The following is a 22,415-nucleotide window of genomic DNA, read 5'->3' on the forward strand; positions in this document are numbered from 1 at the left end:
AAAACATAAAGACTCAACAAAAACAAAATCAAGAATGGAAAAGAGGAAAATATGATTTATAAAGAAAAACTACTCAGCACAAAAAAATTAATTGGAAAAAAGAGACTGTCAACAACACACCAAAAAAGAGACCAAAATGACAGCACAAATCATATCTATCCATAATTATGCTGGATGTAAATGGACTAAATGCACCAATAAATAGACAGAGAGTTGTAGAATGGATAAAAAAACATGTTCCTTCAATATATGCTGCCTACAAAAGACAAACCTTAGACTAAAAAACACAACGTAAAACTTAAAGGATGGAAAAAATGTATCAAGCAAACAACAATCAAAAAAGAGCAGGAGTAGAAATAGGAATTTCTGACAAAATAGATTTTAAAGTGGAATTCACCACAAAAGATAAGGAAGGACACAATGTAATGATTACAGGGGCAATATGTCAAGAGGATATTAACATATTAAATATTTACATACTCAATGACAGGGCTCCAAGATATATAAAACAAACAGTAACAGCATTGAAAAGTGAGATAGATGGCTCCCTCCACAATAATGGTAGGAGAATTCAATACACCACTTTCAGTGAAGGACAGAACATCCAGAAAGAAGCTGAATAAAGACAAGGAAGATCTAAATGCCACAGTCAATGAACCTGATCTCATAGACATATAGAAAACACTTCAACCACAAGCCACCAAGTGTATTTTCTTTTCCAGTGCATATAGAGCATTCTCTAGAATAGACCCCATGAAGAAAGCCTTAACAGAACCCTAAGCATTGAAAGCTTACAAATCATCTTCTCTGAACATAAAGACATAAACCTAGAAATCAATAACAGGAAAAAAAACAAGGAGAAAAATCAAACACATGGAAACTGACCAATACCTTGCTCAGAAATTGATTGAATTATAGAAGAAATTAAGGACAGAATAATGGTATTCATAGAATCAAATAAGAATGGAAACACTTCCTATCAGAATCTTGGAGACACAGCTAAAGCTGTGCTCAGAGGTCAATTTATAGAAATAAATAAATGTACACATCCAAAAAGAAGAAAGGACCAAAATCAAAGAATTATCCCTACAACTTGAAGAAATAGAAAGCCAGTAACAAGAGAAACCCTCGGGCACTAGAAGAAAGCAAATAATAAAAATTGGACCAGAATTAAATGAAATAGAGGACAGAAAAACCATTCAAAGAGTTTAAAAGACCAAAAGCTGGTTCTTTGAAAAAATTAACAAAATCAATAAATCGTTTGCCAGACTGATAAAAGAAAAACAAGAAAGGAGGAAAATAATATGACTAAGAAATGAGACTGGTGATATTACAACAGAACCAACTGAAATTAAAAGAATCATATCAGGTTACTATGAAAAATTGTACTCTAACAAATTTGAAAACCTGGAAGAAATAGACAAATTTCTAGAAACACATGACCAACCTAAAGTAAAAAATACAGATGTAAAACAACTAATTAAACCCATAACAAAAGAATAGATTGAAAAGGTAATTAACAAACTCCCAATGAATAACAGCCCTGACCCTGACAGCTTCGTTGGAGAATTCTACCAAACTTTCAGAGAAGAGTTAACACCACTAATATCAAAGGTATTTCAGAGTATAGAAAAGGATGGAATACTCCCAAATTCATTCTGTGAAGCCAGCATTTTCATGATACCAAAACCAGGAAAACAGCACAAAAAAAGAAATTTACACACCTATAGCCCTCATGAACTGAGATGTGAAAATCCTCAACAAAATTCTAGCCAATAGAATTTAACAACATATCAAAAAATAATTCACCATGACCAAGTGGGATTCATAACAGTTATGCAGGGATGGTTGAATATTAGGAAAACAAGTAATGTAATCCATCACATAAATAAAACAAAAGACAAGAATCACATGATTTTATCAATTGATGCAGAAAAGGCATTTGACAAATTTCAACACCCATTCATGGTAAAAAACTCAGCAAAATAGGAATAGGAGAAAAATTCCTCACCATAATAAAGGGCATTTATATAAAGCCAAAAGCCATCATCATCCTAAATGGAGAGAGCCTGAAAGCATTCGCCTTTAGATCAGGAACCAGACAAGGATGCCCTTTATCACCAGTCTTATTCAACATTGTGCTGGAGGTCCTAGCCAGAGCAATTAGGTTAGATAAAGAAATAACGGGCATCCAGATTGGCAAGGAAGAAGTCAAAGTATCTCTATTTGTAGATGACATGATCTTATACACAGAAAACCCTAAGGAATCCTCCAGAAAACTACTAAAACTAATAGAAGAGTTCAGCAGAATATCAGGATACAAGATAAACATACAAAAATCAGTTGGATTCGTCTACGCCAACAAAAAGAACATCAAAGAGGAACTCAAATCAACACCATTTACAGTAGCCTCCAAGAAGATAAAATACTTAGGAATAAATCTTACCAGAGATGTAAAAGACTTATACAAAGAAAACTACAATATACTTCTGCAAGAATCCAAAAGAGACTTACATAAGTGGAAGATCATACCTTGCTCATGGATAAGAAGAGTTAACATTATAAAAATGTCTATTCTACCAAAAGCGATCTATACGTTTAATGCAATTCCAATCCAAATTCCAACAACATTCTTTAATGAGATGGAGAAACAAATCACAACTTCATATGGAAGGGAAAGAGGCCCTGGATAAGTAAAGCATTACTGAAAACGAAGAACCAAGTAGGAGGCTTCACACTACCTGATCTTAGAGCACATTATACCACCACAGTAGTCAAAACAGCCTCGTAGTGGTACAACAACAGATACACAGACCAATAGAACAGAATTGAGAATCCAGACATGAATCAATCCACATATGAGCAGCTGATAATTGACAAAGTCTCAAAGTCAGTTAAATGGGGGAAAAGACACTTTCTTTAACAAATGGCGCTGGAATAACTGGATAACCATGTGCAAAAAAATGAAACAAGGCCCATACCTCATACCATGCACAAAAACTAACTCAAAATGGGTCAAAGACCTAAATATAAAATTTAAAACAATAAAGATCTTGGAAGAAAATATAGGGACAATACTAGGAGCCCTAATACATGGCATAAACAGTATACAAAATGTAACTAACTATGCAGAATAGAAACTAGATAACTGGGAGCTCCTGAAAATCAAACACCTATGCTCATCCAAAGACTTCACCAAAAGAGTTAAAAGGTTACCTACAGATTGGGAAAAAGGTTTTAGCTATGATATTTCTGATGAGCATCTGATCTCTAAAATCTACATGATACTACAAAAACTCAACTACAAAAAGACAAATAACCAATTAAAAAATGGGCAAAGGATATGAATAGGCACTTCACTAAAGGAAACATTTAGGTAGCTGTCAGATTCGTGAGGAAATGCTCACAATCATTAGCCATTAGAAAAATGCAAATAAAAACTACAATGAGATACCATCTCATCCCATCAAGGCTGGCATTAATTCAAAAAATATAAAATAATAAATTTTGGAGAGATTGTGGAGAGATTGGAACACTCATACACTGCTGATGGGAATGTCAAATTGTACAACCACTTTGGAAATTGATTTGACAGTTCCTTAAAAAGCTAGAAATAGAACTACCATATGATCCAGCAATCCCACTCCTTGGAATGTATCCTAGAGTAATAAGAGCCTTCACTCAATCGGATATATGCACACCCGTGTTCATTGCAGCAATGTTTACAACAACAACAACAAAAAAAAATGTAAGCAACCAAGGTGCCCATCAATGGATGGATGGACAAAGAAATTATGATATATTCACATAATAAAATACTATACAACAATTAAGAACAATGATGAATCCATGAAACATTTCATAACATGGAGGAATTTGGAAGGCATTAGTCTGAGTGAAATGAGTCAGTTGCAAAAGGACAAATATTGTATGCCACCACTATTATAAGTATTTTAGGAAAAGTTTAAACAGAGAAGAAAATATTCTTTGATGGTTATGAGAGTGTGGAGGGAGGGAGAGTAGTATCCACTAATTAGATAGTAGACATGAACTGTTTTAGGTGAAGGGAAAGACAATACACAATGCAGGAGAGGTCAGCACAACTGGACTAAACCAAAAGCAAAGAAGTTTCCTGAATAAAATGAGTACTTCAAAGGCCAGAGTAGCAGGTGCGGGGGTTTGGGGACCATGGTTTCTGGAGACATCTAGGTCAATTGGCATAACAAAATGTATTAAGAAAACCTTCTGCATCCCACATTGGAAAGAGGCATCTGGGATTTAAATGCTAGAAGTGGCCATCTAAGATGCATCAATTGGTCTCAACCCAACTGGAGGAAAGGAGAATGAAAAACACCAAAGGCATATGGTAAAGATGAACCCAAGAGACAGTAAGGGCCACACACCAGAGACTACATCAGCCTGAGATCAGAAGAACTAGATGGTACCCAGCTACCACTGATGACTGCCCTGACAGGGAACACAACAGAGGCTTCCGATGGAGCAGGGGAACAGTGGGATGCCGATCTCAAATTCTCATAAAAAAGACCAGACTTAATGGTCTGACTGGACCCTTTGGTAGCCCAAGATTGGAACCATTCCTAAAGCCAACTCCTTCGGCAGGAATTGGACTGGACTATATATAAGAAAGAAAATGATACTGGTGAGGAGTGAGCTTCTTGGCTCGAGGAGACACGAGACTATGTGGGTAACTCCTGTCTGAAGGTGACACAAGAAGACGGCGGGGGACAAGGGCTGGTTGAATGGACACGGGGAATATAAGGTGGAGAGGAGAAATGGGCTGTCTCATTAGGGAGAGAGTAGCTAGGAGTACATAGCAAGGTGTGTATAACTTTTTGTATGAGACTGACTTGATTTGTAATCTTTTACTTATAGCACAATAAATTAGAAAAGAAAATGTTCTATATCCCACGTTCGTGAGTGGTGCCTGGGGTCTTAAAAGCTTGTGAGTGGCTGTCTAACATACATGAATCGATCCCAACCCATTTGAAGCAAAGGATAATGAAGAATACTTTGTTTTAAACGTTGGAAACTATGTGATCTGGTTTTAAGTCTACTCACTCATAAACATTTTGGTTTATTTCTTCAAATCGGTTTTTATGACTAAATTAAGATTTAGTATATGCTATTTATCAAAGGAAATTTAAGAATGAAATGTAAAGCTAATGAATGGAAAAATAGTTTTAGGATATATAACTGTCAAAGAGATTATATCCTGAATATAAAAGAAAATGTCAAGTAATAATAAAGACAAATAATTCAAAAGAAAATTGATCAATTGATACCTGAAGGCAAAAGAGAAAAAAACATAAACATATTAAAATGTGACCTACTTCAATAATAATAAATATTCATATTGAAACTACAACGACATATATAATAAAGATGCAATGACATTTTACCAAGCTAATGGGTAAAAATCAAAAAGAATGATAATATTGAGTGCTGGTCAGGAAGTAAAACATCACATTGGTACTTTCAAACGTTGCTATTACAAGTATAAAATGATACATCCAATCCGAAAGCTTATTTCAGAGCGAAATAAATTATTGCTACTTCTAGGTAGAAGCCCCCTTCTAATGAGTTCTTATGTGCAAAAGCAACAGTGCCCATGTCCCAAAATGGGAACATCCCAAATGTCCACCACAGTAGAATGAATTTTTAAAAACTCTGAATGTTTATACCTGAAATAATAGGAACAAAATTGAACAAACTCCAAGTATATGCAATAACACAAATGATTTTTAAAATGCAGTGTTCACTGACAAAATTAAAATATATAAAATACACTCTGCATGACTTGTTTTACATAAAGCTTGCAAAGAGAGAATATTAATTTGTATTTTTTCATAGGCATAGTTACATAGTGAAAATATATAGGAGGTGAAGTGAATGATTATAATGGAAGTCAAATTTGTGTTTATTGCTGGGATGGGGGGTGGTGTTACCAGGGCATGGTTGGTAATTGACTTCTACAGTGCTGGTGATGTTCTATGAACAAATTTACTCTGGAATTGCATGAGTACCTTTTAAAAATTAATTTGCAATATTCATTTTTTTAGTAATATTTTATCAAGTTTTTATCAAAAGTTTACCCAGCAAGTTACATCCCCATTTGAGAATTTCCGCAAAAATTGTTCAGTGACATTAGTTACATTTATCACAATAACTTGTCAACATTCCCTTTAATTGTGTTCTGTTTATTCCATTTTCAGTACTCTAATTTCCCTGCCACCACATGTCTGCAAATTTGTCACACTGTGGGGGCTTGCATGCTGCTGCGATGCTGGAAGCTATGTCACTAGTATTCAAATACCAGCAGGGTCAGCCATGGCAGACAGGTTTCAGCTGAACTTCCAGATTAAGACAGACTTGGAAGGACAGGGCTGTCGACTTCTAAAAAGATTTACCCAGTGAAAACCTCATGAATAAGAGCAGAGCATTGTTTGATGTAGTGCCAGAAGATGAGCTCCTCAGGTTGGAAGGCACTCAAAAGAGCTGCCTCCTCAAAATACAATCGACCTTAATGAAGTGAATGGAGTCAAGCTTTCAGAACCTTCATTTGCTGATGCGGCATGACTCAAACTGAGAAGAAAGAGCTGCAAACATCCATTAATAATCAGAACATGAGAATGTATGAATCTAGGAAAATTGGAAGTCATTAAAAATGAAAGAGAACAAATACACATTGATATCCTAGGCATTAGTGAGCTGAAATGGACTGGTATTGGCCATTTTGAATCACACAATCATTTGGCCTACTATGCCAGGAATCATAGCTAGAAGAGGAATGGTGTTGCATTCATTATCTAAAAGAACATTTCAAGATCTATCCTGAAGTACAACGCTGTCAGTGATAGGATAATATCTATACACCCACAAGGAAGACCAGTTAATACGACTCTTATTCATATTTACACACCAGCCACTAAGGCCAAAGATGAAGAAATCGAAGATTTTCAACTTCTGCAGTCTGAAATTGATTGAACATACAATCAGGATACATTGATAATTACTGGAGATTGGAATGCAAAAGTTGGAAACAAGAAGAATAGATAGTTTAAAATATGGCCTTGGTGATAGAATTGATGCCAGAGATCACAGGATAGAATTTTGGAAGACCAACAACTTCTTTGAAAATACCTTTCTTTGCCAACATAAATGGCGATTATATACATGGACCCCACCAGATGGAATACACAAGAATCAAATCCACTACAACTGTGGGAAGAGACAAGGGAAAAGCTCAATATCATCAGTCAGAACAAGGCCAGGGGCTGACTGTCAAACAGGTGATCAATTGCTCATATACAAGGTCAAGTTGAAACTGAAGAAAATTAGAACAAGTCCACGAGAGCTAAGTATGACCTTGAGTATATCCCACCTGAATTTAGAGACCATCTCCAAAATAGATTTGACATGCTGAATACTGTGACCGAAGACCAGATGAGTTGTGGAGTGACGTCAAGGACACCATACATGAAGAAAGCAAGAGGTCATTAGAAAGACAGGAAAGAAAGAAAAGACCAGAATGGATGTCCAAAGAGACTGAAACTTGCTTTTGAACATGGAGTAGCTAAAGTGAAAGGAAAAAATGAAGAGTCGAACAGAAGATTTTGAAGAGCAGCTGAAGAAGACAAAGTAAAGTATTATAACGACATGTGCCAAGACCTGGAGCTGGAAAACAAAAAGGGAAGAACATGCTCAGCATTTCTCAAGCTGAAAGAACTGAAGAAAAAATTCAAGCCTCGATTTTTGATATTGAAGGATTCTATGGGTAAAATAGTAAACAATTCAGGAAGCATCAAAAGAAGATGGAAGGAATACACACATTCACTATACCAAAAAGGATTGGTCGACATCCAAACATTTCAGGAGGTACCATATGAGCAGGAACCAATGGTACCGAAGGAAGAAGTCCAAACTGCACTGAAGGCACTGTCTACAAACAATTGATGGAATACAAATTGAGATGTTTCAACAAAAGGATGCAACACTGGAAGTACTCATTAATCTATACCATGGAAGTTGGAAGACAGCTACCTGGCCAGCCCAGTGGGAGAGATCTATATTTATGCCTATTCCCAAGAAAAGTGATCCCACTGAATGCAGAAATTATCAAACAATACATTAATATCACACACAAGTAAGATTTTGCTGAAGATCATTCAAAAGCTGCTGCAGCAGTATATCGACAAGGAACTGCCAGAAATTCAGGCTGGATTCAGAAGAGCACATGGATCCAGGTATATCATTATTGATGTCAGATGCATCCTGGCTGAAAGCAGAGAATACCATGGATACTGCATGATTTAAAGTCAGAGGGGTGTGTGTCAGGGTAGTATCCTTTCACCATATTACTCAATCTGTATGCTGAGCAAATAATCTGAGAAGATGGACTTTATGAAGAGAAAGGGGCATAGGATTGGAGGAAGACTCATTAACAACTTACATTATGCAGATGACACAACCTTGCTTGCTGAAAGTGAACAGGACTTGAAGAGATTAATGATGAAGGTAAAAGTCCACAGTCTTCAGTGTGGATTACACCTGAACATAAAGAAAAGGAAAAATCCTCACAATTTGACCAAGAAATGACGTCATAATAAACATAGAAAAGATTGAAGTTGTCAAGGATTTCATTTTACTTGGATCCACAATCAACACCCATGGAAGCAACAGTCAAGAAACCAAAGAACTCATTGCATTGGGCAAATTTGTTGAGAAAGACCTCTTTAAAGTGTTAAAAAGCAAAGAAGTCACCTTGAAGACTTAGGTGTGCCTGACCCAGGCCATGGTGTTTTCAATCACCTCATATGCCTGCGAAAGCTGGACAATAAACAAGGAAGACCAAAGCAGAATTAATTCCTTTGAATTGTGTTGTTGGTGAAGAATATTGAATATACCACGGACCACCAAATGAATGAAAACTCTGCCTTGAAAGACATACAACCAGAATATTCCTTAGAGGCAGGGATGACAAGACTTCCTCTCACATACTTTGGACAAGTTATCAGGAGGGATCAGTCCCTGGAGAAGGACAGCATGCTTGATAAAGTAGAGGGTCAGCAAAAGAGAGGAAGGCCCTCAAAGAGATGGATTGACACAGTGCTTGCAACAATGGGCTCAATCATAACAACGATTGTGATGATTGTGCAGGACTGGGCAGTTTTCATTTTGTTGTACTTAGGTTTTCTATGAGTCGGAACTGACCTGACAGCACCTAAGGACAACAACAACTATGGACAACTGATTTTACATGTGATATATATAAAAACCAGAGAGACTGGCAGTAGAGGACAGAGGATTCCCTGAGACTATAACCCAGAGACACTCTTCAAAGGTAGAACTAAGCCTTTCCCCTGAGATCATCTTTAAGTGAAAAGGCAGAGTGGCCCACAAAACATATCATCTTACCTGTGTGATCTGTGCTCTACTCAAAAACCAGCAGTATGAAACCAAAATGTGAACAATTACTCAAAAGAAAAGAAGATAAGGAGGCAGGGAAACTAGAGTACTGGAAATGGAACAAACAAAACATTAATAAAGAGAATGTTGACACATTGTGATAAATGTAAATAATGTCACTGAAAAATTTGTGTGGAAATTGTAAAATGGGAACCAAAATTGCTTTGTAAAATTTCACTAGAAACTCAATAAAACATTAATTAAATACATTGCTAATTGCTTTCTAAAAAACTATACAAACACTCATGTAACTACCAACTGAATTAATAGATGGAACAATACCAAAAATAAATAAATAATAAATAAAAGCAACACTTTGCTGCCTAGTCGATTCCAACTCATAGTGTCCTCTAAGACAGAGTAGAACTGCCCCATAGGATTTACAAGGGGTGGCTGGTGGATCCAAAATGCTGACATTTTGATTAGTAGCCAAGCTCTGAACCACTCTATCACCAGGGCTCCAGAACGTTACCAGCACTGTACAAGTCAATTACCAACCTTTTCCTAATCTCACCTCCTTCCTATCCCATCGATAACCACAAGGGTGTCATTTATTATGATCATACACTTACTTTTCTATATATTTTACTATGTAACTATGCCTATAAAAACACAAATTAATATTTAGTTTTTGCAAACTTCTTATAAAAGAAGTCATGCAGTGTGTATTCTGTTTTAATTTTGATGAATATTTCATGTTTATGAGTTATTCATATAGTATATATTTACAGTTTGTTCAATTTTATTTCTATTTATTACTTCATGGTATAAATATTCAGAGTTTTTAAAAATGCATTCTACTATGTTGGTTATTTGGAATGTTTCCATTTTGGGACATGCACACTGTTATTCTGCACATAGGAACTCATTAGAGTGGAGTCTACTCCTAAAACTATCAGGCATTTATTTAGGTCTCAAAATTTTTTTTTTTTTTAAACGGGTGTATCAATATATACTTGTAGTAAGAATGTTTGAAATTTCCAATGTGATGTTCTGCTTCCTGACCAGCACTCCTCAGTATTATCATTCTTTATGATATTTACTATTAGCTTGTTGTAGAATATATCAATTTCAGTGTTTATGATTATAGAGGTAAGGCATGTTTTAATATGTTTATGGATTTTCTCTTTTGTAAAGTGCCTTCAGATGTCATTTCATCAATTTTATTTTGAATTGTCTTTAGTCTTATTTATTGGACATTTTCTTTTACATTAGGGTTATAATCTCTGTCAGTTACATATCTTGAAACTATCTTCCCATTCATTGGCTTTACTTTTAACTCCCTAAAAGTCCTTCGGTAAATAGCATCCTAAATTTTATTTATTTTTATTATTTTTTAAATTGTGCTTTAGATGAAGATTTATAGAACAAACTAGCCTCTCATTAAACAATTAGTATACAAACTCTTCTATGATATTGGTTAACAACCCCACAACATGGCAACACTCTCCTTTTTTAATTTTGGGTTCCCTGTTACCAGCTTTCCTGTCCCCTCCTGCCCCTTCTTCCTAGTCCTTGTCCCTGGGCTGGTGTGCTCTTTTGGTCTTGTTTTGTTTTATGGGCCCATCCAATCTTTGGATGAAGATCAAACATCAGGAGTGGCTTCTCTACTGTGCTAAAAGGGTGTCCAGGGGCCATATTCTGCAGCCTATGTCAGGCCAGTAAGTCTGAGTTAGAGTTTTATTGTGAGTTAGAATTTTGTTGTACATTATTCTCCAGCTCTGTTGTGATTCCTGACAGAGCAGTGAGTGGTGGTAGCTGGGCACCATCTGGTTGTACTGGACTCAGTCTGGTGGAGGCCCTGGTAACTGTGGTCCATTAGTCCTCTAGACTAATCTTTCCCTTGTATCTTCAGTTTTCATTCTCCCTTGCTAACAAAGGAGTGAGACCAGGGGAGTATCTTAGATGGCCGCTCACAGAATATTAAGATCCCAGACACTACTCACCAAAGTAGAATGTAGACATTTTCTTTATAAACTATGTTATGCCAATGTTCCTCCAGACCATGGTCCCCACAGCCCTCAGTCCAACAATTCCATCCCTCAGGGAGTTTGGATGTGTCTATGGAGCTTCCATGACGATGCCATGTAGAAGATGTGCTGGCCTCCCCAGAATTGTATACTGTATTACCCTTCACCACAGTTACCATTTATCTATTACCTATTTAGTGTCTTTCCATCCTCACCCTTCTCCTCCCTGGTAACCATCAAAGGTTGTTTTTTTTTATGTGTGTAAACCTTTCCATGAGTTATTACAGTACTGGTCTCATACAACATTTGTCCTTTTGTGATTGACTTATTTCACTCAGCATAATGCCCTCCAGGTTCATCCACGCTGTGAGATGCTTCACAGATTCACCATTGTTCTTTATTGTTGCTTAGTGCTCCATTGTATGAACCACGGTTTGTTTATCCACTCACCTGATGATGAGCATCTGGTTTATTTTCATCCTTTTGCTATTGCGAACAATGCTGGAATGAACATGGGCGTTCATATGTCTATTGATGTGACGACTCTTATTTCTCTAGGATATATTCCTAGGAGTGGGATTGCTGGATCAAATGGTATTTCTATTTCTAGCTTTCTAAGGAAGAGCCATATGGTTGTATCATTTTGCATTTGCATCAGCAGTACATAGAGTTGCGATCTCCCTGCAGCATCTCCAACATATATTATTTTCTGTTTTTTTGATTCCTGCCGGTAATGCTGGGGTAAGATGGTATCTCATTGTGGTTTTGATTTGCATTTCTCTAATGGCTAGTGATTGCGAGCATTTTCTCACGTGTCTTTAAGTGGCTTGAATGTCTTATTTGTTGAAGTGTCTGTTCATTTCTTTTGCCCATTTTGTAATTGGATTATTCATCTTTTTGTTGTAAAGGTGTTTGATTTTCCTGTAGATTTTAGAAATTAGACCTTTGTTGGATTTGTCGTAGGCAAATTTTTTTTCCTAGTATGTAATTCCTGTTTTTTTTAAGTCCTTTTTTTACTCTTTTGTTGAAGCATTTTGATGAACGTAAGTGATTTTTAGAAATACCAGTTATTTAGCTTATCTTCTGCAGCTTGTGAGCTGTTAGTTATGGTTTGTATCCTGTTAATGCAGTGTATTAACGTTTGATCCTATTTTTTCTTCTATGATCCTTAGAGTTTTGGGCTTTAAATTTAGATCTTTGATCCATTTTGAATTAGTTTTTTTATGGTGTGAGGTATGGATCTTGTTTCATTTTTTGGAGATGGACATCCAGTCTTGCCAGTGTCATTTGTTAAAAAGACTGTCTTTTCCCCATTTGATGGACTTTGGGCCCTTGTCGAAGATCAGGTGACCATAGGCGATGGATTTACCTCTGGGTTCTCAATTCTGTTCCATTGGTCAATGTGTCTGTCATTGCACCAGTATCAGACTGTTTTGACTACTGTAGCTGTATAGTAGGTTCTGAAGTCTGGTAGTGCGAGTCTTCCTACTTTATTCTCTTCTTCAATAGTACTTTACTTATCCAAGTCTTCTTCCCTTTCCATATAAAATTAATGATTAGTTTATCCATCTCTTTGAAGCATGTTGTTGGTATTTGAATCAGGATTGCATTATATTTGTAAATGGTTTTGGGTAGAATTGTCATTTTCACAATGTTGAGTCTACCTGTGCGTGAGCATGTTATGTTTTCCCATTTATGTAGATCTCTTTTGGTTTCAGGCAACAGTGTTTTGTAGTTTTCTTTGTATAGGTCTTTTTACATTCCTGGTTAGATTTGTTCCTAAGTATTTTATTTTTTTTAGGGACTATTATAAATGGTATTGTTTTCTTGATATCTTTTTCATCATTCTCTTTATTGGTGTTTAGGAATTCAACTGATTTTTGTGTGTTTATCTTGTATCCTGCTTCTCTCCTGACACTTTCTGTAAGTTCCAGCAGTTTTCTTGTGGAGTCTTCTGTATTTTCTAGGTACAGTATCATATTGTCCCCAAATAAGGACAGTTTTACTTCTTCACTACCAATTTGGTTGCCCTTTCTTTCCTTCTTGCTTTATTGCTGTAGGTAGGACTTCCAGCACAATGTTAAATCGTAGTGGTGATAAAGGACATCCTTGTCTTGTTCCTGGTCTCAAGGGGAATGTTTTCAGCCTCTCTCCATTAAGAATGATGTTGGTTGTTAGTTTTATATTGATGCCCTTTATTATGTTGAAGAATTTTCCTTCTATACATATTTTATTGAGGGTTTTTATCAGGAATGGGTATTGGACTTTGCTGAATGCCTTTTCTAAGTCGACTGAGAGGATAATGTGATTCTTTTCTTTTACGTATGTGGTGGATTACATCCATTGATTTTCTAATGTTGAACCACCATTACATACCCAGTATGAATCCTACTTGGTTGTGGTGTATTTTTTTTTTTTTTAATATGATGCTGAATTCTATTGACTTGAATTTTGTTGAGAATTTTTACATCTATATTCATGACAGATATTGGTCTGTATTTTTCACTTTTTTAATGGTGTCTTTGCCTCATTTTGGTGTCATGTTTATGCCAGCTTCATAGAATAAATTTGAAAGTATCCCTTCCTTTTTTAAGTTCTGAAATAGTTTGAGTAGTACTGGAGTAAGCTTTTCTGTGAATGTCTGGTAGAATTCTCCAATGAAGCCATCTGGGCCAGGTTCCCCCCAACCTTGGTTGTTTTTTTTTTTTTTTTTTTTTACCTTTTCAATCTCCTGTTATAGTTCTGTTCAGATTTCCAACATCATTTTGTGCTAGTTTGGGTAGGCAGTGTGTTTCTAAAAATTTGTCTATTTCCACGAGGTTTTCATAATACTCTGTTGTGATTCTTTTTATTTCACTTGAGTCTATTGTAGTGTCCTCCATTTCATTTCTTCTGTTTTTCTCTTGTGAGTTTGACCAGTGCTTTGTCGATTTTGTTGATCCTTTCAAAGGACCAACTTTTGGTTTTAATGATTCTTTCTATTGTTTTTTAATCCTCTAATTCATTTATTTCTGTTCTGATATTTATTATTTCCCTTCTTCTCTTGGCTGTGGGCTTCTTTTGCTGTTTTCTTTCTATTTGCTCGAGTTGTGTAGCTAATGTTTTGATTTTGTCCCTTTCTTCTTTTTTGATATGTGCATCTATTGCTATAAATTGACCTCTGAGGACTACCTTTGTGGTGTTCCAAAAGTTTGGGTATGAAGAGTTTTCATTCTCATTTGATTCTAGGAATTTTTCTGTTCCAACTTTGATTTTGTCTATTGTCCAGTGGTTTTTAAGCAGGATGTTATGCAGTTTCCATGTAATTGATTTTTTCCCTTGCTCTTCCTGTTGTTAATTTCCACTCTGATGGTGTTGTGGTCAGAGAAGTTACTTTTTATTATTTCAGTGTTTTGAATTTTGTTGATGGTTGTTTTGTGTCCTAAGATGTGGTCTATTCTGGAGAATGTTCCATGTGCATTGGAAAAGAATGTGTGCTTTGCAGTTGTTGGATGGAGTTTGTATATATGTCTATGAGGTCAAGTTGTTTGATTGTGTTCTTTGTATTTCCTGTATCTTTGTTGAGTTGCTTTCTAGAAAGTCTGTGCTTTACCAAGAATGGTGTGTTGAAGTCTCCTACTATTATTGTGGAACTGCCAATTTCTCTTTTCAGTGCTGTTAGAGTTTGTTTTGTGTATTTTGAAGCCCTGTCATGGGTGCATAAATGTTTATTATGACTATGTCTTTATGATGGATCATCTCTTTAATCATTACATAGTGCCCTTCTTTGTCTTTTATGGTGGATTTTGTTTTAAAATCTGTGGTATCTGGGAGTACTATTGCCACTTCTGCTTTTTTTTTTTTTTTGGTTGGTGTTTGCTTAATGTATTTTTTCCAACCTTTGACTTATAATAAATTTATGTCTTTATGTCTAAGATGTGTCTCTTACAGACAGCAGAATAATGGATCCTATTTTCTTATCCATTCTGCCACTCTCTGTTTCTTTATGGGTGCATTTAGGCCTTATTCATTTAGTGTAATTATTGAGTTTATTGCTGTCATTTTATACTTTTTATTTTTTTATTTTTGTGGTGCAGCCATTTTCTTTGTTCCTCTTATTCTCATGTGCTGAATTTTGTTTGTGGATTTTTTTTCATTTTTTTTGTTTTCATCGATTTTGTTTTTACTGAAGCTTTATGTTTTTCTTCACTTCAATGAGTAGATCTGTAAACCTTCTTTGTAATTTTCTTCAAATTTACCCTTGTCTTCCTAAGTTTGAATAAATCTATTTTTACTTGGTGTCACCTTGCCTTCTTCTCCATTAAGAAAGTCTATGCCTACACAATTTATTCTGTATTTTATTGTTCTGACATTGTTGCAATTTACAGATTAACCTATCTGGTTCCCTGTTGTATATCTGTTGGTTTTGAATAGTCCTTGAAAGTTCATTTCTTGCTTGGTATCTGGCTGGTATGATCTTGCATCCCAGATTCAGGCTGATCTCTCCTTGCTCTCTGTCCTTCATCATTTTTTTTATTTCATTTGGTGTTTGGTTGTGTTCTTTATCTCTTCTTTTGATACTCAGTGTTCCAGGATTGATATGTGTCTCTATTTTACTTTGTTTTTCCAGTCTTTGTTGTGGAGGGATGTTGTGGTGCCATGTCAGTTCCACCCTCTGGAGCCTAAATTTTAATTTAGTCAAATAAACCAATTTGAAGAAACAAATCAAAATGTTATGATCGAACAGACTTAAAATCAAATCACGTAAAGTCGCCAGCATTTAAAGCAAATAAGGAACTTCTGTTTCTAGTTAAAATTCAGTGTGTCACAGCAAGCCAATGTTCCTGCTTCAACCATTAGAAAAATCTGGATACCTTTTTTAAAAAGTATTTTTAGAGGCATCAAATAGCTGTGAAAAAGAAAAGAATGATGAGAATATAAAAATGAAAACTCGAAGGGGGGCCAAGATGGCTGACTAGGTAGATGCTACCTCGGATCCCTCTTGCAACAAAGACTCAGAAAAACAAGTGAATCGACCATATACATGACAATCTACGAACCCTGAACAACAAACACAGATTTAAAGAGTTGACCTGAGTGACAGAGACAGAGAACGAACAACTACGGGGAAGCAGCGACTGTTTTCAGAGCCTGGAGCCAGCGTCCCTGTCAGGTAACCTTGGCACCGGGCTTAGGACTGGGTGCAGGGGAGCTGAACACAACATCTTGTGATGGTGCAAACATGGGGCACAGCCCTACCTCCTGAACTGACCCCGGGAGGGGGCCCAGCCAGTATGCACAGGGCGTGTAGTGACGCAGATGGTGGGAGGAGAAGCCCCCGGGAGGCAGTGACTGGTTTTGGAGCCGGGAGTGCAGCATCCCAGCCGGGAACCTTGGCGCCGGGTTTGGACTGGGTGCAGGGGAGATGAACACAATATCTTGTGACGGCACAAACACGGGGTGCAGCCCTACCCCCCTGAACTGACCCCGGGAGGGGGCCCAGCTGGTCCGCATGGGCGGCACGGCCACGTGGCTGGTGGGAGGAGAAGTCCTTGGGAGGCAGTGACTGATTTTGGCGCCAGGAGTGCAGCGTCCCAGCAGGGGAACCTTGACGCTGGGCTTTGGACTGGCAGCGGAGGATCTGACCGTGGCTTCAGCGGGCCAGACCCTCGGGGACAATCTCTACACAGCCAGCACACATAGGCGACATGCCCCTTGGGAATCTCAAATAAAATAGTCATCCCAAGCAAAGATAAGCAACTTTGGCTTTATTCCGGGGTGTACTCTCTCCTGTTTTTCTGAACCCTCCCCTCCCCTTCCCAGGTGGCTTCATTAACATTGGAATTTCCTCAGCCAGAGGGAGAACGGCTCCGGCTCTGAGGCTTTGCTTTTCCCCCTTTTTTTTGGTCTTTTCCTAACCTATTCTTCCGGCCTGAGAGAAGCAACCACAAAAACCCGGGGACCAAAAATCCTTCCCTAATTGGACTAAAAACACAGAACCAGCTACAGCCAAGCATATATGATCCAAATCTCGGGTTTTCATCCTTACAGGGAACAAGGAGGCTGTAATAATGCAAGGCAGTTCTGATAGGGATCTGACTGCATTTTTTTTTTTTTTTAGCAGATTTACTGGAAAAACAAGTTTCCCAGGTCTGATATCTCTGCTTATTCAACAGAGCCCTCACTGACCCACAACAGGGAACTGAGAGCTGAAGCTCCCTCCAGACCACCTAGCCTCTTACCTTAGGGGTCTAAAGAGGGTGACACCTACCAATCAGTAGAGATACTTGCATTGGGGGCCTAAGGTACAGCTGCAGAGCCCTCCCACCAAGATGCTATAGGAATAGAGACACACCTACCTCACAGACACTAGAGGGAAGCCTGTCAGCATTCTGCCCCCCCTGGAGTGTGAACCCCAGCTGCTAATAGAATCTGGCGCACAGAACTATCACCACTACTTCTTGAGGTGAATAGGTGTTAGGGTGCAGCACACACTTGATGACCCGAAATGAGATTCTACTCAAGAATAGAGAATAGACTCAGGCATATATATCTGGCAACAGCCCAAACCAGCTGGTAATAGGTCATAAATAAGTCAAGGGCTACAACAAACAAGACAGCACAATCTAGTAGCCCATCCACATATACTGAAAAAAAAACAAAACAAGATAAGACTCAGTGAGCAAATGTAGAATAAATCACTATTTTTTTTTCTTTTATATCTTAGTGATGGCTCGGAGACAGCAGTCGATATCAAACCACATAAAGAAACAGACCATGACAGCTTCTACAACCCCCCAAACAAAAGAATCAAAATCTTTCCCAAATGAAGATACAATCCTGGAATTATCAGGTACAGAATATAAAAAACTAATTTACAGAATGCTTCAAGACATCAGGGAAGAACTCAGAAATGAAACAAGGCCAACTGCAGAAAAAGCCAAGGAACACGCTGATAAAACAGTTGAAGAACTCAAAAATATTATTCAAGAACATAGTGCAAAAATTAACAAGTTGCAAGAATCCATAGAGAGACAGCATGCAGAAACTAAAAAGATTAACAATAAAATTACAGAATTAGACAATGCAATAGGAAGTCAGAGGAGCAGATTCGAGCAATTAGAATGCAGAGTGGGAAATCTGGAGGACCAGGGAATTGACACCAACATAGCTGAAAAAAAAATCAGATAAAAGAATTTAAAAAAATGAAGAAACCCTAAGAATTATGTGGGGCTCTATCAAGAAGGATAACTTGAGTGTGATTGGAGTCCCAGAACAGGGAGGGAGGACAGAAAACACAGAGAAAATAGTTGAAGATCTGCCGACAGAAAACTTCCCTGACATTATGAAAGACGAAAGGATATCTATCCAAGATGCTCATCTAACCCCATTTAAGATTGATCCAAAAAGAGAAACACCAAGACATATTGCCAAAACCAAAGATAAAGAGAAAATTTTAAAAGCAACCAGGGAGAAAAGAAAGGTTTCCTTCAAGGGAGAATCAATAAGAATAAGTTCAGACTACTCAGCAGAAACCATGCAGGCAAGAAGGCAATGGGATGACATATACAGAGTACTGAAGGAGAAAAACTGCCGGCCAAGGATCATATATCCAGCAAAACTCTCTCTGAAATATGAAAGCAAAATTAAGATATTTACAGATAAACACAAGCTTAGAGAATTTGCAAAAACCGAACCAAAGCTACAAGAAATACTAAAGGAAATTGTTTGGTCAGAAAACCAATAATATCAGATACCAGCACAACACAAGGTCGCCGAACAGAACATCCTGATATCAACTCAAATAGGGAAATCACAAAAACAAATTAAGACTAATTAAAAAAAAATGCTCAAAACAGGGAATCATTGAAGTCAATATGTAAAAGATCACAGTAATCAAAAAGAGGGACTAAATACAGGTGGCATAGAACTGCCATATGGAGAGGGATACAAGGCGATATAGGACAATACAAGTTAGGTTTTTACTTAGAAAAATAGGGGTAAATATTAAGGTAACCACAAAGAGGTATAACAACTCCATAACTCAAAATAAAAGCCAAGAAAAACGTAATGACTCAACAAACATAAAGGCAAATACTGTGAAAATGAGGATCTCACAATTTACAAATAAAAAGTCTCAGCACAAAAAAGTAAGTGGAAAAATGAAATTGTCAACAACACACATAAAAAGGCATCAAAATGACAACATAAAACACTTATCTATAATGACGTTGAATGTAAATGGACTAAAAGCACCCATAAGGAGACAGAGAGTCTCGGACTGGATAAAGAAACACGATCTGTCTATATGCTGCCTACAAGAGACACACCTTAGACTTAGAGACACAAAAAAAACTAAAACTCAAAGGATGGAAAAAAATATATCAAGCAAACAATAAGCAAAAAAGAAGAGGAGTAGCAATATTAATTTCTGACAAAATAGACTTTAAACTTAAATCCACCACAAAGGATGAAGAAGGACACTACATAATGATAAAAGCGACAATTGACCAGGAAGATATAACCATATTAAATATTTATGCACCCAATGACAGGGCTGCAAGATACATAAATCAAATTTTAACAGAACTGAAAAGTGAGATAGACACCTCCACAATTACAGTAGAAGACTTCAATACACCACTTTCAGAAAAGGACAGGACATCCAGTAAGAAGCTCAACAGAGATATGGAAGACCTAATTACAACAATCAACCAACTCGACCTCATTGATTATACAGAACTCTCCACCCAACTGCTGCAAAATATACTTTTTTTTCTAGCGCACATGGAACATTCTCTAGAATAAATCACGTATTAGGTCATAAAAGAAAACTTTGCAGAATCCGAAATATTACAAAGCATCTTCTCAGACCACAAGGCAATAAAAGTAGAAATCAATAACAGAAAAACTAGGGAAAAGAAATCAAATACTTGGAAAATGAACAATACCCTCCTGAAAAAAGACTGGGTTATAGAAGACATTAAGGAGGGGATAAGGAAATTCTTAGAAAGCAACGAGAATGAAAATACTTCCTATCAAAACCTCTGGGACACAGCAAAAGCAGTGCTCAGAGGTCAATTTATATCGATAAATGCACACACACAAAAAGAAGAAAGAGCCAAAATCAGAGAGAACTGTCCCTACAACTTGAACAAATAGAAAGTGAGCAACAAAAGAATCCATCAGGCACCAGAACAAAACAAATAATAAAAATTAGAGCTGAACTAAATGAATTAGAGAACAGAAAAACAATTGAAAGAATTAACAAAGCCAAAAGCTGGTTCTTCGAAAAAATTAACAAAATTGATAAAGCATTGGCTAGACTGACTAAAGAAATACAGGAAAGGAAACAAATAACCCAAATAAGAAATGAGAAGGGCCACATCACAACAGACCCAACTGAAATTAAAAGAATCATATCAGATTATTACGAAAAATTGTACTCTAACAAATTTGCAAACCTAGAAGAAATGGATGAATTCTTGGAAAAACACTACCTACCTAAACTAACACAATCAGAAGTAGAACAACTAAATAGACCCATAACAAAAAAAGAGATTGAAACGGTAATCCCAAAAACTCCCAACAAAAAAAAGCCCTGGACCGGATGGCTATACTGCAGAGTTCTACCAAACTTTCAGAGAAGAGATAACACCACTACTACTAAAGGTATTTCAAAGCATAGAAAATGACGGAATACTACCAAACTCATTCTATGAAGCCACCATCTCCCTGATACCAAAACCAGGTAAAGACATCACAAAAAAAGAAAATTACAGACCTATATCCCTCATGAACATAGATGCAAAAATCCTCAACAAAATTCTAGCCAATAGAATCCAACAACACATCAAAAAAATAATTCACCACAACCAAATGCGATTTATACCAGGTATGCAAGGCTGGTTTAATATTAGAAAAACCATTAATGTAATCCACCATATAAATAAAACAAAAGACAAAAACCACACGATCTTATCAATTGATGCAGAAAAGGCATTTGACAAAGTCCAACACCCATTTATGATAAAAACTCTCACCAAAATAGGAATTGAAGGAAAATTCCTCAACATAATAAAGGGCATCTATACAAAGCCAACAGCCAACATCACTCTGAATGGAGAGAGCCTGAAAGCATTTCCCTTAAGAACGGGAACCAGACAAGGATGCCCTTTATCACCGCTCTTATTCAACATCGTGCTAGAAGTCCTAGCCAGAGCAATTAGGCTAGACAAAGAAATAAAGGGCATCCGGATTGGCAAAGAGGAAGTAATATTATCTCTATTTGCAGATGACATGATTATATACACAGAAAACCCTAAGGAATCCTCCAGAAAACTACTGAAACTAATAGAAGAGTTTGGCAGAATCTCAGGTTATAAAATAAACATACAAAAATCACTTGGATTCCTCTACATCAACAAAAAGAACATCGAAGAGGAAATCACCAAATCAATACCATTCACACTAGCCCCCAAGAAGATAAAATACTTAGGAATAAATCTTACCAAGGTTGTAAAAGACCTATACAAAGAAAACTACAAAGCTCTACTACGAGAAATTCAAACGGACATACTTAAGTGGAAAAACATACCTTGCTCATGGATAGGAAGACTTAACATAGTAAAAATGTCTATTCTACCAAAAGCCATCGATACATACAATGCAATTCTGATCCAAATTCCAATGTCTTTTTTTAAGGTGATAGAGAAACAAATCACCAACTTCATATGGAAGGGAAAGAAGCCCTGGATAAGCAAAGCATTACTGAAAAAGAAGAAGAAAGTGGGAGGCCTCACTCTACCTGATTTCAGAACCTATTATACAGCCACAGTAGTCAAAACAGCCTGGTACTGGTACAACAACAGGCACATAGACCAGTGGAACAGAATTGAGAACCCAGAGATAAATCCATCCACATATAAATCCATCCACATATGAGCAGCTGATATTTGACAAAGGCCCAGTGTCAGTTAA

The sequence above is a fragment of the Elephas maximus genome, chromosome 20 (genome assembly GCF_024166365.1).
Source record: "Elephas maximus indicus isolate mEleMax1 chromosome 20, mEleMax1 primary haplotype, whole genome shotgun sequence".
NCBI lineage: Eukaryota > Metazoa > Chordata > Mammalia > Proboscidea > Elephantidae > Elephas > Elephas maximus.